The sequence below is a fragment of the Macaca nemestrina genome, chromosome 8 (assembly GCF_043159975.1).
Source record: "Macaca nemestrina isolate mMacNem1 chromosome 8, mMacNem.hap1, whole genome shotgun sequence".
Taxonomy (NCBI): domain Eukaryota; kingdom Metazoa; phylum Chordata; class Mammalia; order Primates; family Cercopithecidae; genus Macaca; species Macaca nemestrina.
In genome coordinates, this window is record NC_092132.1 from 7749252 (window position 1) to 7768954 (window position 19703).

The 19703-nt window shown below is 40.5% G+C and overlaps 1 long non-coding RNA gene across 1 annotated transcript; it reads right to left on the minus strand.

The window, feature by feature from the left end:
- Nucleotides 1-289: 289 nt before the first annotated feature.
- LOC139355636 (uncharacterized) lies at nt 290-6545 on the minus strand. Its single transcript, XR_011606441.1, has 3 exons — nt 6413-6545; nt 2064-2115; nt 290-397 (listed from the first exon to the last, which is right to left on the minus strand). It is a non-coding gene; the product is annotated as an uncharacterized lncRNA (long non-coding RNA).
- Nucleotides 6546-19703: the final 13158 nt, after the last annotated feature.

Consider the following 19703-nt stretch of genomic DNA (forward strand, 5'->3'; position numbering starts at 1 on the left):
CCATGTCATCCAGGTACTCTCACTAGTGTTAGAAAATAATGAACCTGACTCTTGAGAGACACAATGTTTACTCTGGCAGGAAATCACGCACAAATCGAGGATACTGTTTAGCGTGTGATTACCCTCGATTAAACCTTTACAAGTCCCAAATGCTTTAGAACATAAAGGGGCATGGACTTGTTTAGAAGCTGAATTTTATTGTTAAGAGAACGTTAGTGATTGTCATTGTCACCATCCTCTTTGTTCTACATAGAAGTGGTGACCTAGAGAGCAAGTGACCAGACCAGGATCATCAGCTAGGAGTTGGCAGAGAGAGCAGAGCGGATCCCACTCTGAGCACTTCCAGTACGTGCTCTGTAGGAGTTCCGCTTGTGAAAAACGATGTCACTTCTTCCACCTGCCAAGAGGAGAAACATTTTATGTCAGTGTTGCTCTCATTCTGGAGACTGGAAGTTTTCCAGACAGGATGATCAGGAGGCCCTTTTCACAGGAGTAAAACATTCACAGAAAATGCCAAGTGCGGATTTGCCTCCACCAAGAACCTTAAGCAGTGTCTTCAGATGTCAGTAGCTTAGGGAAAGACAATATCCAGCTGCACGAATTCAAGGCCCACCTCCATGAATAGTAATTATTCAAAAGTGTCTCTTAATAAAAATGAGAGGTAAAATGGATTTTCTTATTTTGTGATTTTCTGTTTCCAGAGGTGCTTGTCATGTTTATCCAGGCCTGGGTCAGCTAAAGGTTGGTTCTGCTGTGCTCCCCAGGGTTAGGTCCTCACCATCAGATGGCGCTGTTAGTCTACTGTATTCCAGAGAGTTCGGCACTATTTGTCATCCCAGGAATAGGCCAGAGCTGGCAGGGAGTCATTGTCTTAAAAACTGCCCCAAGAAACCCCTAACTTTTGGACTTGATAATAAGATGCAATTTTCCGAAGATAGGGTTACATCACTTTAAGAAGTGGAGAAAGTGAGAGATAAGGCATTAGAGATTGGTCTCAGCTCTCCGCTTCATTTGCAAACTATGTAGTCTTGAACATTTTTTTCTTTCTCTGAGCCAGCCATACAAAGAGGGTTACACTTATCCCCGAGTTCATGCATAGATATAAAACACCTAGGCCATGTTCAGCACCCACGAAGTGCTTCCTAGCTATAAAACTAACACTTCTCTGTATTAGATTTTGAAGTCTTTGTTAGGGGTAGAACAAAGCCCTGAGGGAAGTTTTAGCTAATCAGATTCCGTTGTCTAAACTTTGTTGCCTTGGCTCGTGGTGGATTCATTTTGACTAGTAAGACTCACTCACTAAGACTCTAAGGCACCACTAACAAATGGTAGGTCAAGATTCTTCCTGGAAATGTTGGTCTCAGGTTGTAGGAAAACTACCAGCTGAGACCTGGGAGTACATGAAGGGTACGGCCACCCTGCAGTAGATGGTCCTGGAATTGAAGCCATGTTTGCAAAAATCACATCAGTAAGAAAATTATGGCAGTGGGGGAGATCTGATCTAGCCAACCTCCATCCTGCCTTTAACCTTCAAGCTGCCAGATGTTGAGTTTATAGGTTAAATGATCATAGCTTTTCTGCAAAACTCAAATGCCTTTGTCAAGTTAATGAGAGACCACTGGGATATGAGGATAGAGGAATCTGAATGCTGCTAAGGTATACACATAAAGAATAAAGAATTGACATCCATTATTGCAGAGGCCACAAGATATGCAACTTCCCCAATTACTCCTGCAGATAACACCATTATTGTGGAACTTAAGATTGACCTTTTGTGATATCTTTTTAGGATTTTTGCATGTCTGACACCCATGGCTCCAACTGGACGTGACACAGCTCCTACGGCCCCACCCAGAAGTGACTCAGCACAAGAGGACAGCTGCAAGTCTCTATGATTTCATATCTGACCTAATCAACCCATGGCGAGCACCCATTGCCAAACTGCCCCTACCCCTTTTCCCAAACTACCTTTGGAAAACCTCTAGCCTCCAAACCTTCTATGAGATTGACTTGAGTAATAATTCTGTCTTCCATATAGTATAGCAAGCCTCACATCAATTCACCTTTCTTTATTGCAGTGTCATGATCTTTGTTTGTGCAGCAGGCAGGAAGAACCTGTTGGTAGTTACAGAATTCTGTAAGGTTGCATTGTGAAACATACACTCTTCCCTTCTTTTATTCATTTATTGGACACATTCACTGAGCAAGTCACTTTTCAAGGGATTAGGGACACAGCAGAGAAAAAAATGACTCATCTACCCTTATCGAGTTGTGTGGTAATGGGGTAGGGATACAAAATGAAAATACAGTACAAACAAAGGAAAAATATATATATTACATGATAATAATAAAAAAGTGCTGAGAACAAATAAAAGATGATGTGACAGAGAACGATGGAGTGGGGGGGTGGCATTGGATTAGGCCATCAAAGGCCCTCTTCAGAAATGTGACAACTGGGTTGAGCCACAAGCTAAGGGTACAAAAGTCTGTACAGTATCCCAAAGAAAAGGCACTGGATGACCTATGCCAACCGAGGTAATGAGGATGGGGAGAGGGTAGAAGGAAGAGCAGATGTACATACCAAGCTCTGTGTGTGGGACTAGAAATTCTTACAGCCTTTGTGCCTCTCCCTAGGGAGAAAGTGAGCTCCTTTGGATGAAAAGCCAAATCCATCTTCCCCATCCCCTGGAACCCTCCCCTTCTTAGGTGGTTCTACATAAAAACGTGAAGATATTTTTTAAGCCTGATGAGTGAAAGCACTAACATTGCCTTCCTTGTACAGCACAAAACCTTAAGAATGATGTCTAGAAATAGAAAATGCAACTCAGCAGAATCTCCCCCAGAGTTGTTTAGTAGAGGCATGCAAAGTAGTCACACACATCCTCTCTGTCTAATTGACTCTCTGTCTCTACTGCCTTTTAATAACAATAAAGAGTTTAAGCACTCCATGTGGCTTCTGCCCACCTGCTTGGGAATGAGCACCTGGAGAAAACAAAGCTCCTTGTAGTAAAATGGAAGGTTGGAACCTCTCATCTTTGAAACATAAAGCACAGCCTCTTTTTCTGGGCTAGCATCTGGATGTGGCCCTGGAGGAGAGAGAGCTGCCCTGAGGAATATGGCCAAGGTTGCTCCTCAAGAGAGAGCATCTGCATGAGCTTGGGTGGTTTCAGAGGGAAGAGCGCATGCCAGTAGGTCCATGTTTCCAGGGAGATCTAAGGACAGTGACTCTATGAATCTCCTAGGGTTGTTGTAACAAATTAACACAAACTAGGTGGCTTCAAATCACATAAAAAAGTGTTCTTTCATAGTCCTGGAGGCGCAAAGTCGGAAATCAAAGTGTTGACCTGGCTACTCTCCCTGTGAACAATCTAGAGATGCATTCTTCTCTACTTTTTCCAGTTTCTGACAACTCCAGGCTTCCCTGGTTTATGACAACAAACCCTCCAATCTTTGCTTCTGTCTTCACCAGACCTTCTCTGGAGTATATTTGTGTGTCCTCTGTGTATTACGGGGACACAAATCATTAGATAATCCTACCATAATCCAGGATGATTTATTCTTCAGATTCGTACCTTATTTACATCTGCAAAGACCCTATTCCCAATCAGATAGACATGAATTTTAGAGGATACTATTCAACCCCCTTCAGTGACCTCTTAAATCAAGGGAGAGTTTTGTAGCTTGAGTTTGTGGGGTATGAAGTCTAAAACACAGAATAGGATTTAGGTTCTATGAGATTTTAAGCATATCCAAATTTTCTAATCTTCTGGGGGACAGTAAGAGAGTATTTAATTTTGTATATTGCTTTTGTTTTATTTATATAATAGAGATGCAATTAAATGCTGTCCAAATAAGGATTAATTTGAGGATTGAATAAAAGGTCAGTTTCACTAAAACCAATGAGCATTTGGCATGGTAGATATAAATGTAAAGTGGAGGTACTAAAATGAGTAAAGCTCAGCTTACACTATATATATATATATATATATATATTTTTTTTTTTGAGATGGAGTCTCACTATGTAACCCAGGCTGGAGTGCAGTGGTGCAATCTCGGCTTGCTACAAGCTCTGCCTCCCGTGTTCACGCCATTCTCCTGCCTCAGCCTCCCCAGTAGTTGAAACTGCAGGCTCCTGCCACCACACCTGGCTAATTTTTTTGTATTTGTAGTGGAAACGGGGTTTCACTATGTTAGTCAGGATGGTCTCAATCTCCTGCCTCCCGAAGTGCTAGGATTACAGGCATGAGCCACCACGCCCGGCCCCAGCTGACATTATATTTCATGTTATTTTGGATCACAAACATGTATCATGCATGTACAGACTTAGGTAGTGTGCATTTAGTCATCTGTTAAACTAACTGATGACTAAGTATTAGTTTAATATTAAACATCTATGTAGTGACCATCTGCTATGGTTTTATTTTCACTTTTTGTGTTGCGATTGGAGTTTTCTGTGTGTAACATGGCCTATGAGACTTCTGCTGCCACCCCACTGCTCTGGCTGATGTGAACGTGTTACCTGTCAGAGGACCTTACAATGAAACAAAAAAATAGCTGCTGAACACAGCTTAATAGATCTTTATGAGCCAGGCATGTAGTTCCAGTTACTCAGGAGGCTGAGGTAGAAGAATCAATTGAGTTCAAGAGTTTGAGTTTACGTGAGCTGTGATTGTACCACTGCACTCGAGCCTGGGTGACACAGAGAGACTCCATCTCTGTAAAAAAAAAAAAAATTAAATTCATGAAAGTAAAACAAAAAGATATTTTACAGATAAACTTAAAACAGTTTTTGTAAGATAAAATAGAAAGTCTGATTTCTATTTTTTTTTATGTTTTAAAGGAAACATGTTTTTACATGTGTGTTTTTTTTTTTTTTCCAGAAAAGTATTATCTGATTTGGGATTATTGCTATCACACCTCCAAAAGTAGGCTAGGATAAAATAGTGACAGTATTTCATCAATATGGAAATAAAATGAATTTTTAATAATATAAATAATTGAAACCAATTTACTAAGTACAATTATTAAATTCCTTAGACATGTCTCATTAATTAGAACCCAGATAAAAATATATGATGCTGCCTAATAAAGTGCTGGAATTTCCTTTCCTTCATTAACTGCATGACATTGAGAAATTTGCATAATCTCCCTGAGCCTGTTTCTTTGACTGTCAGGTTTTTCACACCTCCTAGGGGACTGTGTGAAAAGGAAATCAGATTTCACATGTGACATGCTTAGTGCCATCCCTTGGGGGCAGATGCCACAGTGTGATACCCCCTTACACATGTCGCACCTGCTTGATGTGCATTTTGAGATGTAGTGAAATGACCTTCTTCTGGATTCTGAAACCTCCTTCAGCTGTGAAAGTCAGTGATTTTACAGCAAGCCCATGGACCATCAGAGGTCGTATGTGACTCATGGTGCAGCCAATGAGTTAACTGTAATTGAAATAATAGTGCGCCTTGAGTGGCTTCTAAGGGTTTTACGGATACATTCTTAACTAATCCTTATATCAATGTAGTGATGCTGGTGGATATTCATATTTTGTCAATGGGAAAATGGGCACAGAAAGGGTAAGTAGTTGAAAAGATGGAAGTCTGTCTCTAAGGCACATTTTTTTTTTTTTTTTTTTTTTTTTTTTTTTTGAGACGGAGTCTCGCTCTGTCGCCCAGGCTGGAGTGCAGTGTCGCGATCTCGGCTCACTGCAAGCTCCGCCTCCCGGGTTCACGCCATTCTCCTGCCTCAGCCTCCCGAGTAGCTGGGACTACAGGCGCCCACAACCGCGCCCGGCTAATTTTTTGTATTTTTAGTAGAGACGGGGTTTCACCGTGGTCTCGATCTCCTGACCTTGTGATCCGCCCGCCTCGGCCTCCCAAAGTGCTGGGATTACAGGCGTGAGCCACCGCGCCCGGCCTTCTAAGGCACATTTTTAACACTATCTACTTCATTACCACCCTCTTTCTTTGTTTCTTTCTTTTTTTTTTTTCAGAGTTTTGCTCTTGTCTCCCAGGCTGGAGTACAATGGCATGATCTTGGCTCACTGCAACTTCCGCCTCCTGGGTTCGAGTGATTCTCCTGCCTCAGCCTCCTGATTAGCTGGGATTACAGGCAGGTGCCACAACACCTGACTAATTTTTGTATTTTTGGTAGAGATGTGGTTTTGCCATGTTGGCCAGGCTGGTCTCGAACCCCTGACCTCATGTGATCCACCCACCTTGGCCTCCCCGCATGATGAGATTACAGGTGTGAGCCACCGCACCCAGCCACTACTTTTCTATAATAATTTAATCTGAATGTGTGGGAAAGAAGAAGGGGTAAAAAACACACATCATGTCAGGTGTGTGTTTTTAGGTGGGGGCACTAATAGCAGTAAAATAAAAACCCAGCTCTATCAGCAGAGCATAACACTTACCCTCCTTCTTCCAAGGTCTTTTCGGCAGGCTGCCTTCGCTATGTTTCCTCCCAGCAACTAGAATACCTTGCCATTGTTATCATATAGCATTATAATAATCAACATAAGAGTTGCAGTCGTCTAAGTCAGCTAGTAATCCCATTTACCTTTGGCTGGGGCATCCTGTTAGGGAGGAAGAGCTGTATCACATTGGGTAAACTATTAAACTTACTTTTTTATCAAGTTCTTATGTTAAAATCTCACTTAAAATAATAATAGTAGCTCTCCCATAGGGTTGCTTTTACAATTAGACGGGATGACACAAGTAAAGCATTTAGTGTCTGATACTAGGTAAACTGCTCACCATACCTTGGCCATTTAGTATCTCAACATTTACAGAGTGAAACAGAGTAAGAAAGCGCTGGATGTTCATTAACTATTAGCAGAAAGGGTATAGCAGAGAACAAGGGAAGAGCGATGTGCCTGGAACGGAAAGCTTTAAACAGAAGGTTGACTCTACTTTTAGTACATCTATAATGAAAGCGCTCCTCCTGTATTTCTTTTTTTTTTTTTTTTTTTTTTTTGAGACAGAGTCTTGCTCTGTCGCCCAGGCTGGGGTGCAGTGGCCGGATCTCAGCTCACTGCAAGCTCCGCCTCCCGGGTTTACGCCATTCTCCTGCCTCAGCCTCCCGAGTAGCTGGGACTACAGGCGCCCGCCACCTCGCCCGGCTAGTTTTTTGTATTTTTTAGTAGAGACGGGGTTTCACCGTGTTAGCCAGGATGGTCTCGATCTCCTGACCTCGTGATCCGCCCGTCTCGGCCTCCCAAAGTGCTGGGATTACAGGCTTGAGCCACCGCGCCCGGCGCGCTCCTCCTGTATTTCTTAGTTGTGTTGAAGTGATGTAATCCAGCATGCTCGTTGCATAAATAATACAGCCTTTGGAAAGAAAAATCTGCTGGTCTTTTCTCCCTGCTGTGGGTCAATGGTTATCCCATTCAGCCATATTACAGTACCTAGAAATTATCTCATCTCTCTGCCTAACAAGGGTCATGGCTATCTTGATAAGCTATTAGAACCTAGATTTACCACAGTGTAGCTAAAGCAACCGTTTCTCCCTGAGGCCTGCTGAGGTCCACTAGGAGAAGTGATCTCTTCAACTCTGGTTTGTTTATTCATTTACTAAATATTTATCGTGACCCTGCTATGGACCAGGCACTATGTCAGCTACAGAAATGAAATGGTGAGCAAAACCAGGCATGACATTTGCTTTCGTGAAGATTTCAGTATGTTAGGAGGGTCAAATTTTAATAAAGTAAATTCATAAATAAATGTAAAGTCACACTCATGTAATGTGTTGCAAAGAAGAGGTGATTATGGACTGTAGGTATGTAAGAGGGAGAAGTGGCAGGTAAGTCAGAGTGGGAGAGGCTAATTGAGGAAGCTATTGTTTAGCTAAAGTCTGAAACAAGAGAGAATGACTGGCAGATAAGGATGTAAGCTTGGATTTAGAGAGATATTATGGGTGTGTAGGTGTGTACTGAGGGCTGCAGGTGCATTTTAGGAGCTTTCAGAAAGGGGAAAAGGCCCTGTGGTGAAACGGACATGGAGTGTCTGAGGTAGTAAAGTAAGGGGGCAGGGTGGCCACAGAGGGAAGGTGGCCAAATCCTGATTGTTAGTTTTTCATTATGATGTGTGTTCATATCCAAGCTCTTCTAGAACAACACTGTTCAATAGAATTTTCTGCCATTATGTAAATGTTCCACATCTGCATTATTCAATTTACTAGCCACTGACCACAGGTAGCTCCTATGAACAAAAGACTGAGTTTTAATGTCATTTAATTCTAATTATTTTGAATATACAAAGACTGATGTGAATGATGGCTTCCTAATGAACTCCCGGTTCTAGAGTTTGTCCTACAGACATCCAGCATCAAATCTCTTTGAAACAGCCCAGTATAAAGGGGTCTCCGGAGAAACTCCTACTAGCCTTCACACTGGGTGAACAGGGTGGAGAAATAGAAGTTTGAGCCCTTTGTAGCGAGGAGGAGCCTGGCCTTTCCTGTTCCAGGGTGGAACCTGGAGTTCAATCTGTGAGGCGGGAAACTGGCTAGCAGGACTCTGGGTTTGCTGAGAGTCCCTGTTTCCCTTTTTTCCTTTTTCTTCAATAAATTCAATTTTTCTCACCCTTCAAAATGTCTGCAAACCTAATCTCTCATGGTCATGTGACAAGAACCTGGCTTTTAGCTGAACTAAGGGGACAGTCCTACAATATCTTAAGCATGTGATTATTCCCTGATCTAAGGATATATTATCAAAAGTGCCCCAAACAGTGCCATTGTATAGAAAACACTGATTTGATATTTATTAGAAGGAAAATGATGGGGAAAAGAAAAATCAGAAAGACAAATTGCAAAGGAATAATTACAACCTTAATCCAGCGTTTTGAGAAGAACTATAACATCAGTAATACTAGTGCTAATTGTCGTGATGTAGCGTTGCTACCACTAATCCATCTATTACTATTACTATGAAGAGCTCAATGTTAATGAGGTTTTTTTTATGTGCAAGTCATTGTTTACAATGCGACCTTTACAGTAACACTGTGATGTAGGCGTTCTTTTTGTCTCCATGTTACTGATGAGTGAAATGAAGTACAGAGGGAGGCCCCATTCTATTTGGCGTAGGTGTCGGTGGCATATCATGGACAGCTATCTCCTCTTCCTCAGGGGAATATGTTTGGGATGAAAGCCTCCCTGCCTTTCTGGGTCACCCTTTCTATTTTTGAGCGTTCTTGATAGTTTCTTAATTTGTGAGAAAAAAAAAAAGTATCTTTCTAATTCCATCCACTAGTTGGATCTTCTGCCCTTGGAGCAAAGAAGGGCAAGCTAAAACCTGAAAGGAAAAGCCAAGCAATGACACCCGAAAATAGGAAAAACATACAATAATGAGAACAGATTTCCATAAGATTGTCAACTCTTAAGCTACATGGGATCATGCTGAGAGGCTACTTGAAGGTCTCCAAATGGTCCTCTGCTTGTGAATACTATATTAAACCGCACCGGAGGAAGCAAGCACTTAGACAGCTTCAGGCAAGGAGGACTGCAGCAAATGTGTTGCCTCATCAAACTTCCCCAGTTCTTCAGTTTCCTTAAATGTCACTTTATCTGTATCTTTCTTTACATTCCACCTTTAGGCAGAACAAATCATTGCCTCCGCAGTGTTTTCCTAACCACTCATCTGCACTTCTTATTTTAGCTATTTTGCTCAACACTGTACTTCCAACAGCTGAAATAAGGCATGGCTCAGGGCACGTTCTATGTATTTGTTGAATGAATGAGTAAAGGTCAATGGTGCTGCTTTGTAATAACTTGATTATATAGTAATCTGTCTCCCGAGAGTATAAACACTTTAATTCAGAGATTTTACTGGCTGGCAGGTAATATCTGAGGATAGGGAGGACTTCACTTATTGAGTTTGCTAGATATGATGCTGAGTACCTTAGGTGAGTAACCTTCATTGATCTTTGCACAAACCTATGGGTAGATATTTTAAAGGTAAGAACATGGTAACTGAGAGAGTTTATATAGCTTGTCCAACTTGGTCATTGTATTTTAACATATACAAACAGAAGAATCATAAATGTTTATTTGGGTGGCTTCTGTTCCATCTGTATCCCCAAACTCATCCATATATTACCTTTACTTCCTAATATGAACTTGGTTCTAGCCCATTTCAGTGTTTCCAGGCTGGAGAAATGTATGGTTTTCCTTGTTCCTTTAGTTACACATTTTATTTCGTATTTTTTCCATCACTTCTGCCAAGGGATTTATTTGTTTCTAGAAATCTACAGGTGGGGGACAATGCCTCACAGAATACTTGAGAACTTTGTTATATGCCTAGTGAAAAGAGTGCCTAGCACACAGTGAGGGAAAGGAAGGAAGGAAGAAAAAAAAGAAGAAGAAAGTAATGAAAGGAGCAATGGAGGGAAGGAAGGAAGGAAAGAAACGAAGAAAGAATGATGCACTGTGTTTTTTTTTTTCTTTTAATAAATGATGATAAAAGTACTATATGTTTATGGTAGAAAGCTGGCGAATAAACAAATAAGGAAGGCAAACTATAAATCAATGATGATCCCATATTAAGAGAAAGTCACTCTTTCTAGTGTATTCTCTTTAAGGGCATGGGAGTTTTTGTTTGTTTTTGTTTTTTGTCCTCAACTCTGTTGTCCAATTCTATGTCTCTGATTCCTAACATAATGCCTGGCACATATAGCAGGTTCTTAAAAACACCTTTATTGGATTAATGGATGTTTATATAATTGGGACTGTATTTTCTATAAGGCTGCACATCTTACATTTTTACTTAACATTCTCAAGAGTGCTTTAACATAGCATTAAACATTCTTTGACACACCTTGAAAATAGATGCATAACATGCAATCTTGGACCATACTATTATTTACTGAACTATTTTCTGAAGTAGAGAAATTTAAATACCTTCAACATTTTCAAAATTACTAGTACTACCATCATAAATAAATATCTTCATTAATAAGTACAGAGGGATAATTGAGAGACAGTTGTCAGAACATTGGGAAACCATCAAAATCATACTTGACTTTTTAAAAGAAATATTCCTTAATATAGATGAAACTAAGTTTATTTTGAGGCTACTGATGAATACTGTGAAATTGCAGACTAGAAAGAATTTGATATTTTATATGTCTACCAGCAGTGCATGAAAGCTGTCATTTCAACCTTTGCTCATTATAAACATTGATTTTTGTTTTGGCTAGTTTGCAGTTGATACATGGTACCACACTGTTATGATAATATTTATTTCAGTGAGACTGGAATATTTATTTTCATTAAAATTATCCAATGGGATCAAGATGCCTGGTGAAGAGGCAAGCCAGTGTTGGCATGCAAATCTCTCCAAGGCCTCTAGGAGGATGAACAACATGCCTGGAAAACCAACACTAAAAAACCCTTCCAACTTACATTTATGGGGCAAGGGTGGCAATGAAGTTCTGCTGACGAGGAACAGAAAACACTTTTCATTGCACTTAACACAGATAAACCAACTAATTATTTCTGTTCAAAAAACTACAGATTTTGTTAAATATCGAAATACTGGCAGAAAGCCCCAAACACTAAATTTTGCAGTTTGGTTAATTTTAGACATAAACAAAATATAGATACGTCCTAAAGTGCTTCAATGTGGTATATTTTCATAACTGAATACATTCATTTCATCAAACATTTATTATCTGCTGTGTTCCAAGCACTATGCTTGCCAATTGGAATGCACAAATTAGTAAGACATGCACCTCTCCTCAAATTTCTCATCGTTCAGAGGGGAAGACAGAAAATAAAAACAGCACTCAGTACAAAATGTAATTCATGTGATGACACAATATATACAGAGTACTATGGGAACAGAAAAGGGGACACATAAGGAAAGACAGGTGTTGTTGAGATCATTCTTAAGGGATGAATCAGAATTTACTATGTGGCTAAAGATATAAAAGATGTTTCAGAAAAAAATGGACATATGTGAAGGTACATGACTGCCTAAGCTGTCTTTGCATGACTTCATACTCTTCAGTGTGACTGCACTGTAAAATCTCAACACTAAAATATCTAGTGATCAGGATGGTAAAGTAATTACATAGGTGATTATGAAGACATATCTGTTGAATGAGAAGGAGATGGAATTTGCCACAATAATGATTGAGAGGTCTTAAATAACTTCAAATTAAAAGATTTATAATTAGAAACATCACTATTTTTTTCCATATGAGAATTGATTGTAAGTGGGAGGTGAATGGAGGTAGGAAGGTAAATAGTCTTGGTGATATTCTAGGGTTCCAGGAAGAAATGACGACAGTCTGAGTGAAGATGTGACACTGAGACTGGAGGGAAGATGTCAGTTATAAGAAATATTAGGAGGTTATAGTCATTTGCTTCTAGGATATACTTCAGTAACAAACCACTCCAATTTTCAGTGGCTTACAAAAATGGCTTATTTCTAACTCATACGGTTTCTCTATGTCAGTGAGACTTTGCTCGTGTCTCTTCTCATGCTTCGGCTTAAACTGAAGGAAGAACCCTATACAGGACATCTATTTTTTTTTTCTTTTAATTTATTTATTATTATTATACTTTAAGTTGTAGGGTACATGTGCATAACGTGCAAGTTTGTTACATATGTATACTTGTGCCATGTTGGTGTGCTGCACCCATCAACTCATCATTTACATCAGGTATAACTCCCAATGCAATCCCTCCCCCCTACCCCCTCCCCATGATAGGCCCCGGTGTGTGATGTTCCCCTTCCTGAGTCCAAGTGTTCTCATTGTTCAGTTCCCACCTATGAGTGAGAACATGTGGTGTTTGGTTTTCTGTTCTTGTGATAGTTTGCTAAGAATGATGGCTTCCAGCTGCATCCATGTCCCTACAAAGGACACAAACTCATCCTTTTTCATGGCTGCATAGTATTCCATGGTGTATATGTGCCACATTTTCTTAATCCAATCTGTCACTGATGGACATTTGGGTTGATTCCAAGTCTTTGCTATTGTGAATAGTGCTGCAATAAACATACGTGTGCATGTGTCTTTATAGCAGCATAATTTATAATCCTTTGGGTATATACCCAGTAATGGGATGGCTGGGTCATATGGTACATCTAGTTCTAGATCCTTGAGGAATCGCCATACTGTTTTCCACAATGGTTGAACTAGTTTACAATCCCACCAACAGTGTAAAAGTGTTCCTATTTCTCCACATCCTCTCCAGCACCTGTTGTTTCCTGACTTTTTAATGATCGCCATTCTAACTGGTGTGAGATGGTATCTCATTGTGGTTTTGATTTGCATTTCTCTGATGGCCAGTGATGATGAGCATTTTTTCATGTGTCTGTTGGCTGTATGAATGTCTTCTTTTGAGAAATGTCTGTTCATATCCTTTGCCCACTTTTTGATGGGGTTGTTTGTTTTTTTCTTGTAAATTTGTTTGAGTTCTTTGTAGGTTCTGGATATTAGCCCTTTGTCAGATGAGTAGATTGCAAAAATTTTCTCCCATTCTGTAGGTTGCCTGTTCACTCTGATGGTAGTTTCTTTTGCTGTGCAGAAGCTCTTTAGTTTAATGAGATCCCATTTGTCAATTTTGGCTTTTGCTGCCGTTGCTTTTGGTGTTTTAGACATGAAGTCTTTGCCCATGCCTATGTCCTGAATGGTACTACCTAGGTTTTCCTCTAGGATTTTTATGGTATTAGGTCTAACATTTAAGTCTCTAATCGAACTTGAATTAATTTTCGTATAAGCAGTAAGGAAAGGATCCAGTTTCAGCTTTCTACTTATGGCTAGCCAATTTTCCCAGCACCATTTATTAAATAGGGAATCCTTTCCCCATTTCTTGCTTCTCTGAGGTTTGTCAAAGATCAGATGGCTGTAGATGTGTGGTATTATTTCTGAGGACTCTGTTCTGTTCCATTGGTCTATATCTCTGTTTTGGTACCAGTACCATGCTGTTTTGGTTACTGTAGCCTTGTAGTATAGTTTGAAGTCAGGTAGCGTGATGCCTCCAGCTTTGTTCTTTTGACTTAGGATTGTCTTGGAGATGCGGGCTCTTTTTTGGTTCCATATGAACTTTAAAGCAGTTTTTTCCAATTCTGTGAAGAAACTCATTGGTAGCTTGATGGGGATGGCATTGAATCTATAAATTACCTTGGGCAGTATGGCCATTTTCACGATATTGATTCTTCCTATCCATGAGCATGGTATGTTCTTCCATTTGTTTGTGTCCTCTTTGATTTCACTGAGCAGTGGTTTGTAGTTCTCCTTGAAGAGGTCCTTTACATCCCTTGTCAGTTGGATTCCTAGGTATTTTATTCTCTTTGAAGCAATTGTGAATGGAAGTTCATTCCTGATTTGGCTCTCTGTTTGTCTGTTACTGGTGTATAAGAATGCCTGTGATTTTTGCACATTAATTTTGTATCCTGAGACTTTGCTGAAGTTGCTTATCAGCTTAAGGAGATTTTGGGCTGAGACAATGGGGTTTTCTAAATATACAATCATGTCATCTGCAAACAGGGACAATTTGACTTCTTCTTTTCCTAACTGAATACCCTTGATTTCTTTCTCTTGCCTAATTGCCCTAGCCAGAACTTCCAACACTATGTTGAATAGGAGTGGTGAGAGAGGGCATCCCTGTCTTGTGCCAGTTTTCAAAGGGAATTTTTCCAGTTTTTGCCCATTCAGTATGATATTGGCTGTGGGTTTGTCATAAATAGCTCTTATTATTTTGAGGTACGTTCCATCAATACCGAATTTATTGAGCGTTTTTAGCATGAAGGGCTGTTGAATTTTGTCAAAAGCCTTTTCTGCATCTATTGAGATAATCATGTGGTTTTTGTCTTTGGTTCTGTTTATATGTTGGATTATGTTTACTGATTTGCATATGTTGAACCAGCCTTGCATCCCAGGGATGAAGCCCACTTGATCATGGTGGATAAGCTTTTTGATGTGTTGCTGAATCCGGTTTGCCAGTATTTTATTGAGGATTTTTGCATCGATGTTCATCAGGGATATTGGTCTAAAATTCTCTTTTTTTGTTGTGTCTCTGCCAGGCTTTGGTATCAGGATGATGTTGGCCTCATAAAATGAGTTAGGGAGGATTCCCTCTTTTTCTATTGATTGGAATAGTTTCAGAAGGAATGGTACCAACTCCTCCTTGTACCTCTGGTAGAATTCAGCTGTAAATCCATCTGGTCCTGGACTTTTTTTGGTTGGTAGGCTATTAATTATTGCCTCAATTTCAGAGCCTGCTATTGGTCTATTCAGGGATTCAACTTCTTCCTGGTTTAGTCTTGGAAGAGTCTAAGTGTCCAGGAAATTATCCATTTCTTCTAGATTTTCCAGTTTATTTGCGTAGAGGTGTTTATAGTATTCTCTGATGGTAGTTTGTATTTCTGTGGGGTCAGTGGTGATATCCCCTTTATCATTTTTAATTGCGTCGATTTGATTCTTCTCTCTTTTCTTCTTTATTAGTCTTGCTAGTGGTCTGTCAATTTTGTTGATCTTTTCAAAAAACCAACTCCTGGATTCATTGATTTTTTGGAGGGTTTTTTGTGTCTCTATCTCCTTCAGTTCTGCTCTGATCTTAGTTATTTCTTGCCTTCTGCTAGCTTTCGAATGAGTTTGCTCTTGCTTCTCTAGTTCTTTTAATTGCGATGTTAGAGTGTCAATTTTAGATCTTTCCTGCTTTCTCTTGTGGGCATTTAGTGCTATAAATTTCCCTCTACACACTGCTTTAAATGTGTCCCAGAGATTCTAGTATGTTGTATCTTTGTTCTCATTGGTTTCAAAGAACATCTTTATTTCTGCCTTCATTTCGTTATGTACCCAGTAGTCATTCAGGAGCAGGTTGTTCAGTTTCCATGTAGTTGAGCGGTTTTGATTGAGTTTCTTACTCCTGAGTTCTAGTTTGATTGCACTGTGGTCTGAGAGACAGTTTGTTACAATTTCTGTTCTTGTACATTTGCTGAGGAGTGCTTTATTTCCAATTACGTGGTCAATTTTGGAGTAAGTACGATGTGGTGCTGAGAAGAATGTATATTCTGTTGATTTGGGGTAGAGAGTTCTATAGATGTCTATTAGGTCTGCTTGCTGCAGAGATGAGTTCAATTCCTGGATATCCTTGTTAACTTTCTGTCTCGTTGATCTGTCTAATGTTGACAGTGGAGTGTTGAAGTCTCCCATTATTATTGTATGGGAGTCTAAGTCTCTTTGTAAGTCTCTAAGGACTTGCTTTATGAATCTGGGTGCTCCTGTATTGGGTGCATATATATTTAGGATAGTTAGCTCTTCCTGTTGAATTGATCCCTTTACCATTATGTAATGGCCTTCTTTGTCTCTTTTGATCTTTGATGGTTTAAAGTCTGTTTTATCAGAGACTAGGATTGCAACCCCCGCTTTTTTTTGTTCTCCATTTGCTTGGTAAATCTTCCTCCATCCCTTTATTTTAAGCCTATGTATGTCTCTGCATGTGAGATGGGTCTCCTGAATACAGCAGACTGATGGGTCTTGACTCTTTATCCAGTTTGCCAGTCTGTGTCTTTTAATTGGAGCATTTAGTCCATTTACATTTAAGGTTAATATTGTTATGTGTGAACTTGATCCTGCCATTATGATATTAACTGGTTATTTTGCTCGTTAGTTGATGCAGTTTCTTCCTAGCCTCGATGGTCTTTACATTTTGGCATGTTTTTGCAATGGCTATGACCAGTTGTTCCTTTCCATGTTTAGTGCTTCCTTGAGGGTCTCTTGTAAGGCAGGCCTAGTGGTGACAAAATCTCTAAGCATTTGCTTATCTGTAAAGGATTTTATTTCTCCTTCACTGATGAAACTTAGTTTGGCTGGATATGAAATTCTGGGTTTAAAATTCTTTTCTTTAAGAATGTTGAATATTGGCCCCCACTCTCTTCTGGCTTGGAGAGTTTCTGCCGAGAGATCTGCTGTTAGTCTGATGGGCTTGCCTTTGTGGGTAACCCGACCTTTCTCTCTGGCTGCCCTTAAGACTTTTTCCTTCATTTCAACTTTGGTGAATCTGGCAATTATGTGTCTTGGAGTTGCTCTTCTCGAGGAGTATCTTTGTGGCGTTCTCTGTATTTCCTGGATTTGAATGTTGGCCTGCTAGGTTGGGGAAGTTCTCCTGGATGATATCCTGAAGAGTGTTTTCCAACTTGGTTCCATTTTCCCCCTCACTTTCAGGCACCCCAATCAGACATAGATTTGGTCTTTTTACATAATCCCATACTTCTTGCAGGCTTTGTTCATTTCTTTTTCTTCTTTTTTCTTTTGGTTTCTCTTCTCGCTTCATTTCATTCATTTGATCCTCAATCGCAGATACTCTTTCTTCCAGTTGATCGAGTTGGTTACTGAAGCTTGTGCATTTGTCACGTATTTCTCGTGTCATGGTTTTCATCTGTTTCATTTCGTTTATGACCTTCTCTGCATTAATTACTCTAGCCATCAATTCTTCCACTTTTTTTTCAAGATTTTTAGTTTCTTTGCGCTGGGTACGTAATTCCTCCTTTAGCTCTGAGAAATTTGATGGACTGAAGCCTTGTTCTTTCATCTCGTCAAAGTCATTCTCCATCCAGCTTTGATCCATTGCTGGCGATGAGCTGCGCTCCTTTGCCAGGGGAGATGCGCTCTTATTTTTTGAATTTCCAGCTTTTCTGCCCTGCTTTTTCCCCATCTTTGTGGTTTTATCTGCCTCTGGTCTTTGATGATGGTGATGTACTGACGGGGTTTTGGTGTAGGTGTCCTTCCTGTTTGATAGTTTTCCTTCTAACAGTCAGGACCCTCAGCTGTAGGTCTGTTGGAGATTGCTTGAGGTCCACTCCAGACCCTGTTTGCTGGGTATCAGCAGCAGAGGCTGCAGAAGATAGAATATTTCTGAACAGCGAGTGTACCTGTCTGATTCTTGCTTTGGAAGCTTCCTCTCAGGGGTGTACTCCACCCTGTGAGGTGTGGGGTGTCAGACTGCCCCTAGTGGGGAATGTCTCCCAGTTAGGCTACTCAGGGGTCAGGGACCCACTTGAGCAGGGAGTCTGTCCCTTCTCAGATCTCAACCTCCGTGTTGGGAGATCCACTGCTCTCTTCAAAGCTGTCAGACAGAGTCGTTTGCGTCTGCAGAGGTTTCGGCCGTGTTTGTTATTGCCCTGTCCCCAGAGGTCTAGTCTACAGAGACAGGCAGGTTTCCTTGAGCTGCTGTGAGCTCCACCCAGTTCGAGCTTCCCAGCAGCTTTGTTTACCTACTTAAGCCTCAGCAATGGCGGGCGCCCCTCCCCCAGCCTCGCTGCTGCCTTGCCGGTAGATCACAGACTGCTGTGCTAGCAATGAGGGAGGCTCCGTGGGTGTGGGACCCTCCCGGCCAGGTGTGGGATATGATCTCCTGGTGTGCCTGTTTGCTTAAAGCGCAGTATTGGGGTGGGAGTTACCCGATTTTCCAGGTGTTGTGTGTCTCAGTTCCCCTGGCTAGGAAAAGGGATTCCCTTCCCCCTTGCGCTTCCCAGGTGAGGCAATGCCTCGCCCTGCTTCAGCTCTCGCTGGTCGGGCTGCAGCAGCTGACCAGCACTGATCGTCCGGCACTCCCCAGTGAGATGAACCCAGTACCTCAGTTGAAAATGCAGAAATCACCGGTCTTCTGTGTCGCTCGCGCTGGGAGTTGGAGACTGGAGCTGTTCCTATTCGGCCATCTTGCTCCGCCCCTCCTAATTTTCAGGACATCTATTATTATAGCACAGAAGAAAGGAAAGAGAATGGCCCCAATATTCAATGACACTAAGGCTTTTGTGCTGATGTAGCATGTATCATACCCTTTCACACACCTTTGGATAAAGCAACTCTTATGGCCAAGTGCCCTAGGAATGGAGATATATAATCCTTTAAGGGGAGGGAATGTTTGAGAACAAAAATATAATTCATCACAGGAGATAAAATGAAATTAACATAGAAGTTCATTCATTGCGTCAGCCAGTGTGGTAGGGCTTGAGGGAGAATGAGCAAACAGATGGAGACATTTAAGATGATTCTCATGGTTCTTGACCAGCACTGCTTGAAAGAGAAGGGTGAGATTCAACAAAATGCTAAATATGAGAGTCACCTATGTTCAGAGAAGTACTGAGTTCAGTCTTGAAAATATTAACTGTAATTTCCAGGTGCAGTTGTTCAGTAGGTGCTTCTCCTTATGGGTCTCAAGCTCACATGTGGTTAAATCTATTGACCTAGTTTTATTTTTTAAATTAAAAATAGTAACTGCTTGCTCTTTATTTGCAATTCAATTCAATTTAATTTCCGTATTATTAAAAGTGGTAAAAACTATTCTGAGGGGGCCAAATTCTTTCCTGAAGAAAAATGACAGAGAAGTAGTACCTTAGTGTAGTGTAACAAGAACTCCATTCTATGTTGTTATTTATGTTGTATACTCCATCTGCTTTCAAACACAGTTGAACTAGGAATATGGAGACAGAAGCTCTACTCTGTAGCCCCATCTCAATACAACATGTAGCTTTAGACAAGCTGCTCTCTGGACTTCAATTTCTTCATCTGACAGTTCAAGGTTCCACGAGGACAAAAACTTAATTTTAGTTACACACTCATATGTCATCAATATTCAGAACAGCCCTAGACATGTAATCAATAACAAGTAACTATTTGTTGAGTTAATTGAATTTTTAAAATTAGGTACTACAATATCTTATGTCTTTCATGGTTACATTGATGCCTATATTTGATGGC